Source organism: Lemur catta, chromosome Y (assembly GCF_020740605.2).
Source record: "Lemur catta isolate mLemCat1 chromosome Y, mLemCat1.pri, whole genome shotgun sequence".
In the NCBI taxonomy this organism is placed as follows: domain Eukaryota; kingdom Metazoa; phylum Chordata; class Mammalia; order Primates; family Lemuridae; genus Lemur; species Lemur catta.
The window spans coordinates 486,287-502,748 of NC_059156.1; the positions used below are offsets into that span (position 1 = coordinate 486,287).

A 16,462-nucleotide genomic window follows, 5' to 3' on the forward strand; every position below is an offset into this window, starting at 1 on the left:
TGTACCTAAGGTGAATAAGAGTATGCAAGCGGCGTTAACAGTGGTTATCTATGACTGATGAGATTGCAGGTGATCTTTACTCTTTCCATGTATTTTTACTTTATTTATTTATTTATTGACAAATATTATATATGTTACACAACGTGATGTCTTGGTACATATACAATGTGAGATGGCTAAATCAATCCAATTATATTACCATATATATTATTACCACATGTATTTGTTTTGTTATGGTAATAACACTTAAATGTTTATTTTCTTAGCAATTTTCAAGTATACATTGCTAGTAATTATAGTCATCAATTTGTGCAACAAATCTCTTGAACTTTTTCTTCCTCGGTAATTGACATTTTATATTTTTTGTCCAACATCTTTTCATCTTTTCCTTCCCCAGCTCCTTGTTATCACCATTCTGCCCTCTGCTTCAATTAGTGTTACTTTTTTAGATTCTACATATAACTGAGATTATGCAGTGTTTATCTTTCTGTCCATGGCTGTTTTACTTAAGAGAATGTCATGTAGGTTTATTCATGTCACAAATAACAGGATTTATTTCATTTTTTTAAGATTCAAAAGTATCCCATTCTGTATGATATTATATTATCTTTGTCCATTCTTTTTTCCTTTTCTTTTTTTTTTTTTTTTTTGAGACAGAGTCTCACTTTGTTGCCCGGGCTAGAGTGAGTGCCGTGGCATCAGCCTAGCTCAAAGCAACCTCAGACTCCTGGGCTTAAGCGATCCTACTGCCTTAGCCTCCCGAGTAGCTGGGACTATAGGCATGTGCCACCATGACCGGCTAATTTTTTCTATATATATTTTTAGTTGTCCAGATAATTTCTTTCTATTTTTAGTAGAGACGGGGTCTTGCTCAGGCTGGTCTCGAACTCCTGACCTTGAGCAATCCACCCGCTTCAGCCTCCCAGAGTGCTAGGATTACAGGCGTGAGCCATCGCGCCCGGCCTGTCCATTCTTCATTGATGAGTACTACAGTGGATTCCTTATCTTGTCTATTACGAATAATGCAACAAATATGGGAGTGCACATATCTCTGATGTTCTGATTTCCTTTTCTTTGAATACATACCCATTACCAAATTGCTGGATCATGTAGTAGTTCTATTTTTAATTTCTGTAGGTATCTTCATATTGTTTTTCATAATGCTTTCACTAATGTACAATCCCAGCAACAGTGTACTATGCTTCCCTTTTCCCACATCCTCCTCAATAGTTGTTTTGTTTTTCATAGCAGCTATATCAACATGTGTGAGGAAGTATCTCATTGTGGTTTTAATTTGCATTTTTCTGATGTGTAGTGATATTCATCATTTTTTCACATAACTGTTGACCATTTGTATGTATTCTTTGTAGAAATGACTTTATGTTATTTGCCTATTTTTAAGGAATTATTTGTTTACTTGCCATTGAGTTGCTTGAGTTCCTTATCTATTTGAATGTTAATCCTCTACTAGATGTATGGACTGAAAATATTTTCTCTCATTCCATGGGTTATCTCTTCACTCTGTTGATTGCTTCTTTTGCTGTGCAGATGTTTTTTATCATCATGGAATTGCATTTGTCTGTTTTTGCTTTTGGGGTCATATCGAAAATATTTTTGCATAGACCAGTGTTCTAAACTTTTCCACTGTATTGTCTTACTGTAGTTTTATACTTTCAGGTCTTAACATTTAAGTTCAATCCATTTTTAAGGCAATTTTGTATCTGGAATGAGATAAGAATTGAACTTCCTTCTGCAGCATGTGAGAATGCAGTTTCCCCAGCATCATTAATTGAAAAGACTTTCCTTTCTTTTTTTTCTTTTTTTTTTTTAGCCAGACAGTGGCTGGAAGGACTTTCCTTTTTCCATAGTACCTTCTGGATGGCCTTGTCAAAAATTAGTTTACTGTGTACACTTCAGCTAACTTGTTCCATTAATGTATTTGCCTGGTTTTAAGACAGTACTGCACTGTGTTGATTACTGTGGCTGTGTAGTACATTTTGCTATCCGGTAGTGTGGGTGTCCCAAGCTTTGTCTTCTTGCTGAAGATTTCTTTGGCTCTTCAGGATTTTTTGTTGTTTTATACAAATTATAGAATTGTTTGCTATGTCTTCAAAAAATGTCCTGGGAAATTTGATAGAGATTGTTTTGAAACTTTATATCATTTTGGTGAGCATGGATAAATATACAGTATTAATTCCCGCAATCCAGGAACATGGGATGTCTTTCTATTTATGTACTTCAATTTCTCTCATTAATGTTTAAAGTTTTTAGTACATATCTTTCACCTCCTTGACTAAATCTACTCCTAAGCATTTTAATCTATTGTAAGTGGGATTGTTCTCTTGATTTCTTTATTGGATATTTCATTGTTAGTGTATTAAAATGCTACTGATTTCTGTATGTTTTGTATCCTGAAATCTAATTGAATTCATTTATTAGTTCTAACAAATTTTTTGACACAGTCTTCAGGATATTCTATACATAAGATCATATCATCTGCAGACAGAAAATCTATATTCTTCCTTTCCTTTCCAATTTGAATGCTTTTATTTCTTTTTTGCCTAATATCTCTGGCAAGAACTTCCAGTGCCATGTTGAAAAGAAAGTGAGAATATTTTGTTTGTTTCTGAAATTAGAGAAAAAGCTTTCAACTTTTTGTTTGAGTATGATGTTAGCTATGGGCTTGTGATATATGCTTTTATCACACTGAAATACATTCTTTCTACCCCTAATTTGTTGAGAGGTTTTATTACTAAAATGTTGAATTTTTTTTTTTTTTTTGAGACAGAGTCCTGCTCTGTCACCCTGGCTATAGTGATACCCTGGCTGAAACCTCCACTATAATATTGAATAGAAGTGGTAACAGTAGACATTCTTGTCTTGTTCCCAAACTCAGGTGTGAAAGTTGTCACAAAAATTGGGTCCTTCTTGTCATATCTAACTAAAACAGAATTGAGAAACCAGAGGGAAAGCACTCAGGGTACAAAAATCACTCCGACAATGTAATTTTCTGGAATCCTGACTACTGAAAGTACTAATTGTAACCTGAAACCAGTTTTATCTACAGCTCCTGATTTAACCTGCTGTAACTCTAGGACTGATGTTCTCAGCACCATCCCTCACCAGCCAGGGCTGGCCGGCTCCCCAAACCCATACAAGTGCCAACAAACCTGCTTAAAGAGCTACACATAACATTTCTTCTTTCTATAGCACCTTAGCCTTTGTTCCTCAGACGTACCAAAGACCACCCGGTCTGCATGTGGGCCTCAAATTACACTTCTTTTCTTCTAGATAAAACATTAAATTCAGAGATTTGTCTCTACATTTGTATTTTGACTTTGACAAACGTATAAAGCACTCAGGTTTTCAATATGACATATGTTATTAGCTGTAGATTTTTCACAGGTGCCCTCAGCAGTTCCAGAAAATTCCCTTCTATTCCTGGTTTTCCGGGTGTGTGTGGTTATTATGAACAGGCATTGAACTTATCAAAAGCTCATCTGTCTCAATCAAAATAATTTTTTGTACTTTATTCTATTATTATGATGTATTGCATTGTTTGTAGTTGTTAAACCATACTTGCGTTTGTCAGATAAAAATTTGGTGAATGCGTCCAATCATGTTTATATGTTGTTGCATTGAGTTTGCTACTATACTTGAGAATATGTGTCTGTATTTTTAAGAGATAATGGTCTATACATTTCTGTCCATGTGATGCTTTTGTCTGGCTTTGTTATTTGGGTAACAATGGCTTCATAGAATAAATTTGTTTTCCCTTTTAGTATTTAACTTACTTAAATTGACAAATAAAATTGAACATATTCACGTGTACAATATAATGTTTTGAAATACGTTACAATGTGAAATCGCTAAATCAAGCTAATTAACATATGCATTACACCTCACATGCTTATCATGTTTTGGTGTGAGAACACTTAAAGCTACATAGGGCGAAACACCTGTTACTCGGCCTCCTTCAGCCCTGGTTTGACCGCGTCTCCCGTCACTCATGGCCGGAGGGGTGGGGCCTAGAGCCTTATCCAATCCGGCGTGCCGACGTGAGAGCTGTCCAATCAGATGCGCAGCCGGGAAGAAGGAGGCGGCTTCCGGGATCTGGCGCGGCCTTTGTCTCTTCCGCCGGGCTCGGAGCAGCGTCCGCGCTCCGCTGTCGCTCCTGCAGGGGGCCCAGGTGTCTCTGCCGCAGCCCGTGTCACCCGTGACCTGCAGGTACTGGGGGTCCCTAGGGAGGACGCGGGGACGCCCCGGAAGCTGGGACGGGGCGAGTGTGCGGTCGGCGCTCCGAGGGGGCGGGGGCCGGGCGGGCGGCCGGAAGCGGCTGTGGGGACGCGGCCTCCCGGCTTCGCCTCCGGAGTCCGGGACCGAGGTCGGGCCGAGGCGCGCCGGGGCGTTCGGTCCCCTCGGTCCGCGGGGCGGGGCCGGGCCGGGCGGGCAGCGGGGCCCTGGGCGTCCTGGCCCGGCCCGGCGTGTCCTGCGGCCCCAGCCCGAGCGGCTCCGGGCGGCCGCGCGTCTCCCCAGGTTGTGCGGGGACGACGGGAGGGTCCTCCGGGGACGGCGGCGACGCTGTGCGGGGCTGGTGCGGGAGAGGAGGCGTAGTCCGTGAGGGCCTCGTCCCTCCTCCGTCCTGTTAACAGTTAAACTGGGGAAGCGTGGAAACTTAGAATCGTTTATTTAAGCAAATAGTAATTGGTGAATCTGCACGTCCCCAACCGTGGTTTGAGGTCTTGGGGCCACTGGAGGGGCTTGGCTTGCAAGAAAGGCGTTGATAAGGTGCTTGAGGAATGGAAGGAATTTAAATAATTGATTGGGTACAGTTATGTAGCGGCTTCTTTGGAGTATCCCTGTGGCTGTTTTCTGCTTATGTAATCGGAGCTCTATTGGCAGTTTGTGTATGTTGTGATTTACGGGAAATGCATTTGAGTTAGAACTAAATTTCCATACGGAGGAGCCGGGGACACTGTGGCCGGTTCAGTCTAGTTGCTCCCTGACTCAGGGGACCGGTTTCCCCTGCATTTTCCAGATGTGTGGCCAGCAGGGTCTCAAATCCAGTTTGCTCAGCCAGCTGTTCTAACGGGGCCTGTTGGAAATCTGAAATTTCTAGTTCTTTTCCTATGTTCCCAAATGCCTCCTTCCGCTCCCCAACTCATAACATTATGAACTGTTTGTTCCTTATTTATTTTTCAAGCAGACACACTATTGTGCTTGTTGAACATGTTTTTCCCACAGGACTCTGGGTGGCTCTTTTTAAAATATTTGTTTTCTGTTTCTGAACATTTCAGGTAACAGGAAAGCAGAGAATAATCACCTGACACTCCCTGTAAAATTCTTTGTGCTTCTGCTCCTGTTGTCTTCCCTGGGCTCACACACCTTACCAGCTTATCTTTAGGTTGAGGTCCCCGTTGAAAACTTTACAGGGTGACGTGTCCTCAGCCATCCGTGTGTCTTTTCCTGGAGCTGGTTTCACACTGTCTGGGGATGACCCAAGATACCCACAGTGACCGTGTCTCCTGGAACGTGTGGTGAATGTCAGTCCTGTGTCATCTCTGTCCAGAGCACAGGCTGAGGATGGGGATGGAGCCTTGCAGGGGTGGGGAACCTGCGGCCTTCTGATTTCAAGTTTGTTCATTTTTAAGCAGCAAAGGAGGCAAGAAAAGCTTCACCTTTCTCTGCTGCACCCCTTTTAATAAAAGGATTTGTTCTGTACAATTTGGATTCAGTCAAAAGGCCATACTTAAGGTCCTAGAGGGCCACATATTGTCTTAAGGCCGCAGGTTCCCCACTCCTGCAGGGGGAACAGCTGGGTGCCCTGTGGCTGACAGGAGCCTCCTGTTGTAGCCTTCATCTATAAAGCCAATCCATTGGGATAGTAAGGTTTTCTTTCCTGAACCTGAGCTTCCATTCCTTGGAGAAACGCTGGTGCTCAGCCAATAGGATGCTGGTATCGAGAGGAAAGGGCAGAAATGGCTCCTGCCCTCTGGACTCTTTCTCAAAGGACAAGGAAAACTCACCCGAGTGAGGCAGTGCAGGAGCCGGCAAAGCAGTTTGCACTTCAGGCGCACAGAGGCCCAGAGCAGTGTCTGCTGGGACGTGGTCGTTGAGTTTTTCCAGGGAACAGGGTGGGAGTGGGGGAACGTCACACGCGACAGGACGGTCTGACTTGGCCCGGGAGTCACACGTGTCTGTCCTGCAGTCAGCCCCACCCCTCCCTGAGTTTGTCACCTTGAAAAGATTTACTCCTTAACAGTAAAATATATTTTATCAGTAGAGCTCAAAACATAAGAAAATATTTCCAGTGAGGCAAGAAGGAGGTGGCTATGGGGGGGAAAAAATCCAGTCTTACAATATTGCTTTTGTTAAAAATTCTTATTTACCGTTTTCTTTCCCAGAGTGAGTGCTGTAAGGTTCTGAGTTCTGTTCTAGTTTTGGGTGACTTCAATCAGAACCCCAGGGCTTAGCTTTGGGAATGCCACCAGGGAGAGAAAAGATGGGGAAAATATCTCTACAATCATGGCTGCAGGAAAATGAATACCTTTCCACAAGAAAGTGTGGTAAATAAATTGGTGAGTAGGAAATGTTCACCAAGACGTGAGTTCCTCTCTTATGCAGGCTGGAGAATGTTTGATAGTGGATGACTCTGTTCTGTGTCCTGTGATCTGCGTGTCAGAGTTTATAGCTAAATTTATGTGGCAGGACTTGGCAGTTACTAGAAGTGTTCACGTGTGATTCATTATTTACCAAACGATTTGTTATAATAGAAATAGCGATTAAAAGACATGTTTATTGTCTGAAAGGGGTAGATGGTTTTGCTTTTCTTCTTGAGATGTAAAATGTAGGTGCCGTATCATTTTCTTCCCTTCTATAATCATAAACAGGTAGTTTGAGGGATTTTGTTGGATTCTTCTAACACTTGCTGTTTTCTCATTTAAAACTAAGTGAATACTTTTTGCGCCCTTCCTTGGGCTCTCTCTCTGCTGCGACAGTGGGTCTGGTCATCATCTGTGATGTATGTGTCATGCTCTGTAAATCTGTATCTTGCTCTTGCCGTATAATCCTATCTGGCTGTCCTCAATAAACCTCATTTTCGTGCTTGTCTAAAGAAAAAAAATTAATAAGAAAAAAAAAAACTAAGTGAATAATAACCTCACTTGGGAAGCAGAGACCTGGGCTTGGATACTCCAAGCAAAGGTCAATCCTGACCTAGCAGAAGGGGGTCACTGAAGGCCCCGTTAGTCCTTCCTGGGAGCCTCCCCCTCCCAAGTGTCCCAGTCTGTTCACAGCAACCCTGGAAGGAGCCCTTTATAGTGAGAGAAGCTGCAGAGCCCTGGGAAGCTGGGGGTCCGCAGGCAGATGTGGTCGGGGTGGAGGTGGGGGTGTGATGCCCTGTCTGGGGGTGTAATTGTTGTTGTCCTGGGGCTGTTTTAGACAGTAACAAAATACGTTCTAATTTACGTTAGAGGTAACTTTCTTGTAAAGAAGTCTCGGTGTAAAAGCACCAAGGATGACATCTGCAAATGTCTCCGAGGTTAGGCAGACAAGGGCTTTTCTTCACAGCGAAGAGCAAACAAGAGTGGACAGAAGGTGGGAGGGAGGGCAGGATGGGGGTGGCGGGGTCCGGTCCCAGATCAGAGAGGTTTCCCGCTGAAGTCAGCCTGTTCTCAGGGGAGGCAGACCCAGGCCTCTCTGTTGGCTCAGTCTGAGCTTGGTCAAAGTGCAGCAGCCTCGGAGGAGGCGAGAAACTGAAGGAAAGTTTGGTTAACAAATAGTTTGTTCTAATCACTTGAGGATACAACTGTTCAGCACATTGTTTATAAGGCAAAAGTAAAACTTTGTGGTCTGTCTGGCTTTGTGATAGGTGAAAAATAGAGCGTAATCTAAACCAAATGGAAAAGGCCTCGTCTGCAGTCGGCTGCTCTCACTGAACATAGAGGCTGTGGGATTTCTTCACTCACACTGTTCTCCAGGACATCCATCCTGTTCCCCTGCCACATTTCCTCGTCCCCTACGGCTCTTTCACTCGGCTGTTCCTTAGCCGTATCCTTACAGAAAACTAGTAACAATAATTACAATGTTTTGCTGAGTTCTGTGAGTGCCTCTGTCCAGTTATTGGACTTGAGGAGGGCGACAGAAGCCCCTGATTCATGGGCAGTTGGTCGGAGGCATCGATGGGCCCCAGGGCTTGCCACTGGCATCTGCAGTGGCGACGGTGTTGTGGGACTGAGCCCTGAACTTGTGGGCTGTGTGCGGACTCTGGGTGGCGTCAGTATTGAATTGCTGGACACGCAGCTGGTGTGGAGACTTGGTAGGTGTTCAGCAATCCCCGCACACGCGGTGTCAGGAAAGAGGCATCACAGGTCAGACCTCAGAGTGACTCTCGGTGTTTGGCTGCTGGTGAGAACTGTGACCGTGGAGGAGGGTGAGTGTCCACGCTGCCAGGAGGGGACAGGATGTGTGGGGCTCCCAGAGTTAAATTTCCCAGCTGTTGAGGTTTCTGTCTCTCCCCAGGAGGGAGCCACCCTGGACTACGTCTCCATGGTGCTTGTGGTCCCCAAGGTGGGGACCCTGGTCAGCCTCCTGAGTGTGGGGTTCCTTGTGAACTGTGGAGGAAACAGGCTGCTCACCTGAGCTGATTCCATTTTGTTTCTTTTATAAAATCTTGCTGCCATGTACTTTTAGTTCATCCAAGCATTTAACAGTTTTTAATTTTTTTTTTTTTTTTTTTTTTTTTGAGACAGAGTCTCACTCTTTTGCCCTGGCTAGAGTGCCGTGGCGTCAGCCTAGCTCACAGCAACCTCAGACTCCTGGGCTCAAGCGATTCTCCTGCCTCAGCCTCCTGAGTAGCTGGGACTACAGGCATGCGCCACCATGCCCGGCTAATTTTTCTATGTATATTTTTTTGGTGTCCATATAATTTCTTTCCATTTTTTAGAAGAGACGGGGTCTCACTCTTGCTCAGGCTGGTCTCGAACTCCTGAGCTCAAACGATCCACCCGCCTCGGCCTCCCAGAGTGCTAGAGTTACAGGCCTGAGCCACTGTGCCCAGCCCATTTAACAGTTTTATTCCATGATTTGAGTGTGAGATTTGTTTTCTTACTTGAAAATGTGAGTGGATTGAGTCATATGGTGTGAAGAAGCAAAGAAGGTTCTCGAGATAAACAGTTTTATGCTGTGTGCAAACACTAAGAATGTAACCCCCATGGACTCAGCGCAGGGAGAACAGACAGCCGTGGCAGCCCCGGGGGTCCCCAGATGTCGCCTACCTTCCGCACCCTGAGCCAACTGCAGGGCTGGTTCTTACTGTGCTTTGTGAGTTCACCGTCGAGTTGTTGTGAAGCAGTTTTGCTCGGTCTTTCCTGTTGTGAGTTTTCAGTGGCTTAATGCCACCTTTAATATTCCATGAATATTATGCTGAAAAGGTTTTTTGTGGTTTCTGTGGCTGGCTCTGTGGCTGCTGTGCTGCCCTCCGGGGCTGTGTGTCACTCAGTGTACTCCCCCTTGCACAGCTAGTGGGACTTTAGTGTTTGAAGTTTGTTAAGGGTTGTTGAGAAGGCCATTTTTGTTTTGTCCCCAAGTGCTAATCCTTTATGAGTTTTTTTACCTAAAGGGAGAAACGGAGGCACAAAATATAATTTCAGAGTTTACTTGAGCCAAGGTGGGAACAGTTGCCTGGAAGACTGAGACCAGAGTAACCGTGGATGTGAGCTCTGTTTGGTCTTTTTTATAAGCAGACTTTTAAAGTCAAAAAGGGGGAGAAGGAGTGGAGCAATATGAAGTTGTCCCAGGAATTGTCATCAGTTTGCAGAAACGACATTGATTAGTGACTGGCTCTACACTGTTGAACTACAGGGTGTGAGTTACGGTGCTCAGCGTGTGGCTTTGTTAGTGACTTTGTAGCTACTTGTGCTGTCAGAGTCCACACAGGAAACAGGGTTTGCAGATGATTTCTTAGTTCAGGGGTCGGTGGGGAGTGGGCATGGCTGCTGTCACAGTCCTGTGCCCTTCTGGGCCTAATAATTTAGAGAAGGCGGCATTCCTGAACTGACACTTTGTTTTCTTTATAATTTCCCCTTTTTGATCACAATCCTTCTTTTTAAAAACATTGATTAAATTCTGACTGTTAAGATGTTCTTCACTGTCGGGAAGGCTCGTGGCCATGTAGTCCTATCCTACGTTGGGATGGCGTTAGAGGAGACATTTCAGTGAGGAATTAAAGAGCAGCAAACAGCCAAACTGGGATGCTCTCAATAGAGTGGCAGAAATGAGATTTTAGCCAAATCACTGATTTACATAGCTGGTGTTGCTTATTTTAAATTTTCTACTCTTTGGAATACTATAATTTTAATTTTCCTAGAAGTAAAACAGCAATGCATGTGTTAATAATTTGAATAGCAAAAATACTAAAAGAATGCCAGAACAATAAGAAAATACTTATTTCATTAGGGATCCAGCTAAAAACATCAGCAGGAAAATTCAATCCAGGGTTTTTATAGACCCTGTTGTAGGTCAAGTAGCTTCTTTTCTAATTTTTCCTGGATGAGATTCTACTTCATGGGGACTATTTATATATATATATACAACAAAGGTGTTTGCCACCACACATACACCTCCTTGCTCCGGCAATATATAATCTAAAGCAACGTGCTTGCCTAGTACCTCCTCGGCCAGTGAATCAGTAGCTATTTGTTGAGCTGTGATGGAGGGAGTAGTTTCATCAGCATTTTTTCTTTAGGTTATACAAAGATTTCTAATCATGTGTTGATGAGAATTGACAGCCACCAAGGCACAGGTGCCCACCCTGTGAAGTGCATGGAGCTATCTCCTTGGTGGCTAGGAAGATAATTAGCATTTGCCCCCAGTAGAAGTTGATCTAAGTCATGCCTAGAGAAAAGTCTGAGGGAAGTAGCAGAGTGTTGGTTTTCCTCAGATCTATGTAGAGATAGAGGGGTGATAAAATATCCTAAGAGACTTTGTCCCTTAATTTAGCAGCACAGGGATTGTTCAACAACACCTGATACTTTTTCAAACAGTGCTAGAGTGAATCTTACTTGATGGTGTTTCTAGTAAATAAAGTATCCATGTTGCAGGCCATGATCTTTGATGTTTACATCACCAAAGAGCACCCTGTTCAAAGAAGTTTTTGTTTTGTTTTGTTTTGTTTTAAATATGAACGCTTCCCGAATTTCCGTGTCATCCTTGCACAGGGGCCATGCTAATCTTCTGTGTGCTGTTCCAATTTTAGTACATGTGTGTGCTACCGAAGCAAGCATGGAAGAAACTTTAATTAATTTAAAATTTTTAGTGAGGAGCTTTGTAAGGCCTTGGCAGTAATGAAGAATATCGGCTTTGAGGAGAGCTGGCTGTAGGCTACTTCAGCCGGGTGGATGCACCTTCCTGCTGCTATTTTAAGGGAGAAGGTTGATGTTTTCCAAACGGGGTAAAACGTAAGTTCAACAGAACTAACAGAAGAGTCTTAGGCCAGGGAAGGTTCAAAGTTTCTATAAACTTTGCCAGTTGATTTTGTATTAGCCCATGTATATATTCCACCAGTCTGGAAGAATAAGGGTGATATGCACAATGGAAATGCTAAAAAGTTGGCCCTGTATTACAGATAGACAAATTATTTTACAGTAAAAAGAGTCTGTCAATCTCTGAAGATGAGAAGGAAGTCTCCAGGAAGAAACAGGACAGCACACAATTGATGAAGAAATTTTGTCATTTTATTTCTTTTCATAGTTTACTCAAAAGGTGAACCAAAGTCTTTTATTATCTCTTATCAATACTTCATGAAAATCTTATTTAAAAGATAAAACCAAATTTTATCTTTATCATTGTGAAAGCCAATTTTAATAAAACCTTATGAAAAGATCTAGCCAATGTCAATCAGCTCTGACCACACAAGATTTGTATAAACCTTTTATAACCTCTTATATTTTTCCCATTCTCTTTTTTCTCCAGTCTTCTACATCCATTTAGTTCACTTCATGTTTTTCTTCTTGTATTCTTTTTTTTTTTTGAGACAGAGTCTCACTTTGTTGCCCGGGCTAGAGTGAGTGCCGTGGCGTCAGCCTAGCTCACAGCAACCTCAAACTCCTGGGCTTCAGTGATCCTACTGCCTCAACCTCCCGAGTAGCTGGGACTACAGGCATGTGCCACCATGCCCGGCTAATTTTTTCTATATATATTTTTAGTTGTCTAGATAATTTTTATTTAGTAGATAATTTTTATTAGTAGAGACAGGGTCTCGCTCAGGCTGGTCTTGAACTCCTGACCTCGAGTGATCCACCCGCCTCAGCCTCCCAGCGGGCTAGGATTACAGGGGTGAGCCACCACGCCCAGCCCTTGTATTCTTTTAATGCCACTTTTAAATAAACTCTGTCCTAGGGAAAATTAAATTTTTTGGGAAAAAATACATCTTTATATCTTTTTTATAACCTTCTTCACCAGAAAACACATCTTATTTTCTTCATATGCTCTGTATGTAGAATTCTTTCTGTTCTCATCTCTAGCTTTAGTTACCATATGGTAGTCAGAATTTTAACCCTTGTTAATCTTAGTTTATAGTGAAGACCTAAGAAATAAGCAACTTTTGGGGGACAGGGTCTCAGTCTGTTCCCTGGGCTAAAAGATGGTGGCATAATAATGGCTCACTGCAAGACTTCTGGGCTCAAGTGATCCTACAGGCACGGCCTCCTGAGGAGCTAGCAGTCCAGGTGCATGCAGTCATGCATGGCTATTTTTTTTAATTATTACTTTTTGTAAAGACAGGGTCTTCCTGTCTTGGGCAAGCTGGTCTCAAACTCCTGGGGTGAAGCAATCCTCCTGCCTCAGCCTTACAAAGTGCTAGGTTGACAGGTGTCAGCCACTGCACCTATTTGTCACATGCTAACACTTCATGGGTACATCTTATCTAGTTTTCAGACAGGGTCTCACTCTGTCACGCAGCCTAGAGTACGGTGGCATGAACATAGCTCACTGTCACCTCAAACTCCTGGGCTCAAGTGACCCTTCCAGCTCAGCCTCATGGGAGCTGGGATTACAAATGCGTGCTTCCACACCCAGCTACTTTTTCCATTTTTGTTTTGTTTTGTGTAGAGACAAGTTTTCACTGTGTTGTCCAGGCTGCTCTTGCAGTCCTGACTCAAGCTGTCCTCCTGCCTCAGCTTCCAAAGTGCTAGAATTACAGATGTGAGCCACCACACCCAGCCAACATTTATAATTTTTAAAACTGAGTTTTCTAGTGTCCCTGCCTCTTTATGGACTACAGTCGCTCCTAGAGCACAGTTAGACCAAATTCCCACAAAACCACTCCCACAGGGTCACAGTCAGCAGTCCCGGCCCTGTCGTTCAGTGCCCCTGGCGTCTTCAGACTCGAAACCGACCCAGACACCCTGGGGCTCCGCCACCCACCCAGCAGGGTACACGCACGCCAGGTCAGCCCGAGAACCTCCAGCTCTGCTGTGTCATCCTGCCCAAACGCCAGGCAGTGTGCAGCAGGTGCTGCTTCCCCACCTCTCTGGGCTGTAAATCTGCAGCTTCAGATTCTGAATCCAAGGCCAGGGATCGTTCAGGATGCTCTAGAGCTGCCTGCAGGAGGGCCCCTCCCGCCAGTCTTCCTTCTTCAGCGTGAAACCCAAGGATTCGGAAGCAAGTGGGATTTCTCCTTGAATATACACACAAGACGTGGCCTCCACTTGGGCTTCACAAGACAGGGCCAGACTTCACGCTGGGGATGTACGAAATGCCCACGGTGGGGTAGTGCCTGCGGCAGGAGAGACTAACCTGAAAGACTTCTCTAGGTGGAGCTCCTGTAATTTTCCAGATCTTCTCCAGTCACCTGCTTTAACTGTGGGTGTGGCTTCCAGTGGTCAGTATAAAATCTGGAAGTGAAAACAGTCATCAGCATTGAATCCAACACTTCCATGGACACCAGATCCTACCTTGAACAACATAAGAAGGGAGAAGGTCGATTACCATTGAAAGGTCAGGACCACAAAATATCTAGAGCCATGACCAGAACTCCCCCTGCCTGTACCCGGTGTCACTGGGGCAGTGTGTTCCTCCTTTTCCCCGGGGTTGGCTGGTCAGGGACACATGATATGACACCTTTATCCACAGTCAGCTGCTCCACCAGGGCAGGCTGCTTCCCCGTCCTGACCCCACAGCGTCAGCCTGAGTCTCTCCTGCCTGCATCACCATGGAGACATCAGCCCAAGCTCACTAGGGACCCTGTCACCAACACCCGGAAGTCTTGGAGAGACTGAGGATGTCCTGTGCAGATTGAGGTCAGGATGACAACAGGGTCGAATTCTCCTTCCATCCAAGAGGGATAGCGATGTGTCATCCAGGATTTTTCTCTCCTTTCACAGAAGGGATGGCCTAGGTTGGTCCCCAGATGGGAGTGACTCCAGTTTCCTGGCACTTGAGTAAAGAACAAGGAAGGGGTTTAGAGACTCAAACTGAAACATAAACCAGCTGGCTTCCGTAACTTCAAAGGGCCATGAGAAAAGCAGTGGGAAGCAGTCATGGTTGCTGCTGTTCAGGAACTTTCAGTCTAGAGCACGTGGGTAAATGGCTGAATTCAGCATCAAGTGGTCAGTACACAGAAGGGGAGGTTCTCTTAATGGAAGAATTTATCAGTATAAGCTTTTGCATCACAGAGGTTCTGGTTTGTTCTCTTCCGAATTTCCCGTGTCTCAAGGTATCTTTTATATGCCTCTCGGTTGTTTCTTTGACCCTTTAGTTGTTTAGGAGGTTGTGGTTTAATGTCCACAGACAGAGTAGCAAAATAAATCTTCCAGTTTTCTTCCTGCTGTTGATTTCCAGTTTTATCCCATTGTGATAAGAAAAAAAGCATGATATGATTTTCATTTTCTTAACTTCAAAAGTATTTTTTCTCTTGGTCCAACTTTTGATCTGTCCTGGAGAACATTCCATATGTTCTTAGAGGAATGTGTATTCTCATACTATTGGATAGAATATTATATGTATGTCTGTTAGGGCCATTTTGTATTAAAGTTCCTATTATTGAATTTCTGTCTATTTCTTCCTACAGTTTTGTTAGTGTTCACTTTTAAGCCATCCAGTAAAGTTGTAGATCACAAAATCAGCATTCAAAAATTATTTGCATTTCTATACACTAAAAAACTGTCAGAGAAAATTTAAGATAACAATCCCATTTACAAAAGCATCAAAAATTAACAGTTGTTATGACTCAGTTTAACAAAGAGTTGAAAGTTCTGTTCAGCAGGAATATATAACATATTGATGAAAGTAACTGAAGAAACAAATGGAAGGATACCCCTTGTTTATAGATTGAAAATTTATTATTTATAAAATACTCATAGTACACAAAGCAAACTACCTGTCCAATGTCATTCCTACTAAAATGTCAACGGCATTTTTCACAGAAATAGGAAAACATTCTAAAATTTCTATGGAACCACAAATGACCCCAAATAGATAACAGAATTTTGAGAAAGAAGAGCAAATCTGAAGGCATCACATTTCATATATTTAGGTGGTCCAGTGTTGGGTGCATGTATATTTTTAGTTGTTATGTCCTTGTCACAAATTAACCTTTTTTATTATACAGCAAACTCTTTGACCCATGCGAGAGGTTTTGCGTGGAAGGGCATTTTTTCTAATATGAGTATTATCACCCCTGCACTCTTTTGGTTATCATTTGCACGGAATATCCCTTTCTATCCTTTCACTTTTAACCTATGTTTCTCCTTAAATCAGAAGTGAGATTTTTGTGAAGAGCAGAAATACTTAATTTTTTTGTATTTATTTAGCCACTCTGGCAGTTTTACTTCATTTTCTGCTGCTCTAACAGAATAACAAAGACGGCGTAAATTATAAAGAACAGAAGTTTATTCGGGTCATGATTCTGGCGGCAGGGAAGACCAATGACCAATAATGTGGCACTGGCATCTGGTGACATCCTTTTTGCTGTGACATTAGGGGCTGAAGACAAGGGGGGGAGGGGGACAGTGTGCCAGAAAAGCACAGCCCTGGTGGCCTGATCACTTCTTGAAGCTCTTGTCCCTTAATTCCATCTCAATGGCCATTAAATGTAGCTTAAAGGTGGAAGGCAACATTTAACCAATGGCTGTCTTTTTATTGGATAATTTAATCCTTTTATTTGTAAAGTAATTATTGATAGGAAAGGACTGGCTAATGTGATTTTCTTGTTTTCTGTCTGGCTTATAGTTCCTTTGTTTCTTTCTTCCTTTTGTGCTGCATTCCCTTGGGTTGCCTTTTGTGTATTGTTTTTGCTGTTATGAGCTTTGATTACTTTCTCTTTTTATTTTGTATCTCTCCTGCAGTTTATTCTTCTTAGTGGTTATCATGAGACTTTCATAAAACAACTAACAATCTAATTTAAGACAGCAATTTAACTTTTATGCATAAAAAGTTCACCTTTCTTCCCCTCCACACATTTTAT

At 43.2% G+C, this 16,462-nt stretch overlaps 1 non-coding gene across 1 annotated transcript; it reads right to left on the reverse strand.

Moving 5' to 3' along the window:
• Nucleotides 1–11,171: 11,171 nt before the first annotated feature.
• LOC123629149 lies at nucleotides 11,172–11,280 on the reverse strand. The gene has a single exon (XR_006731907.1). It is a non-coding gene; the product is annotated as a U6 spliceosomal RNA (small nuclear RNA).
• Between the last annotated feature and the right edge of the window lie 5,182 nt (nucleotides 11,281–16,462).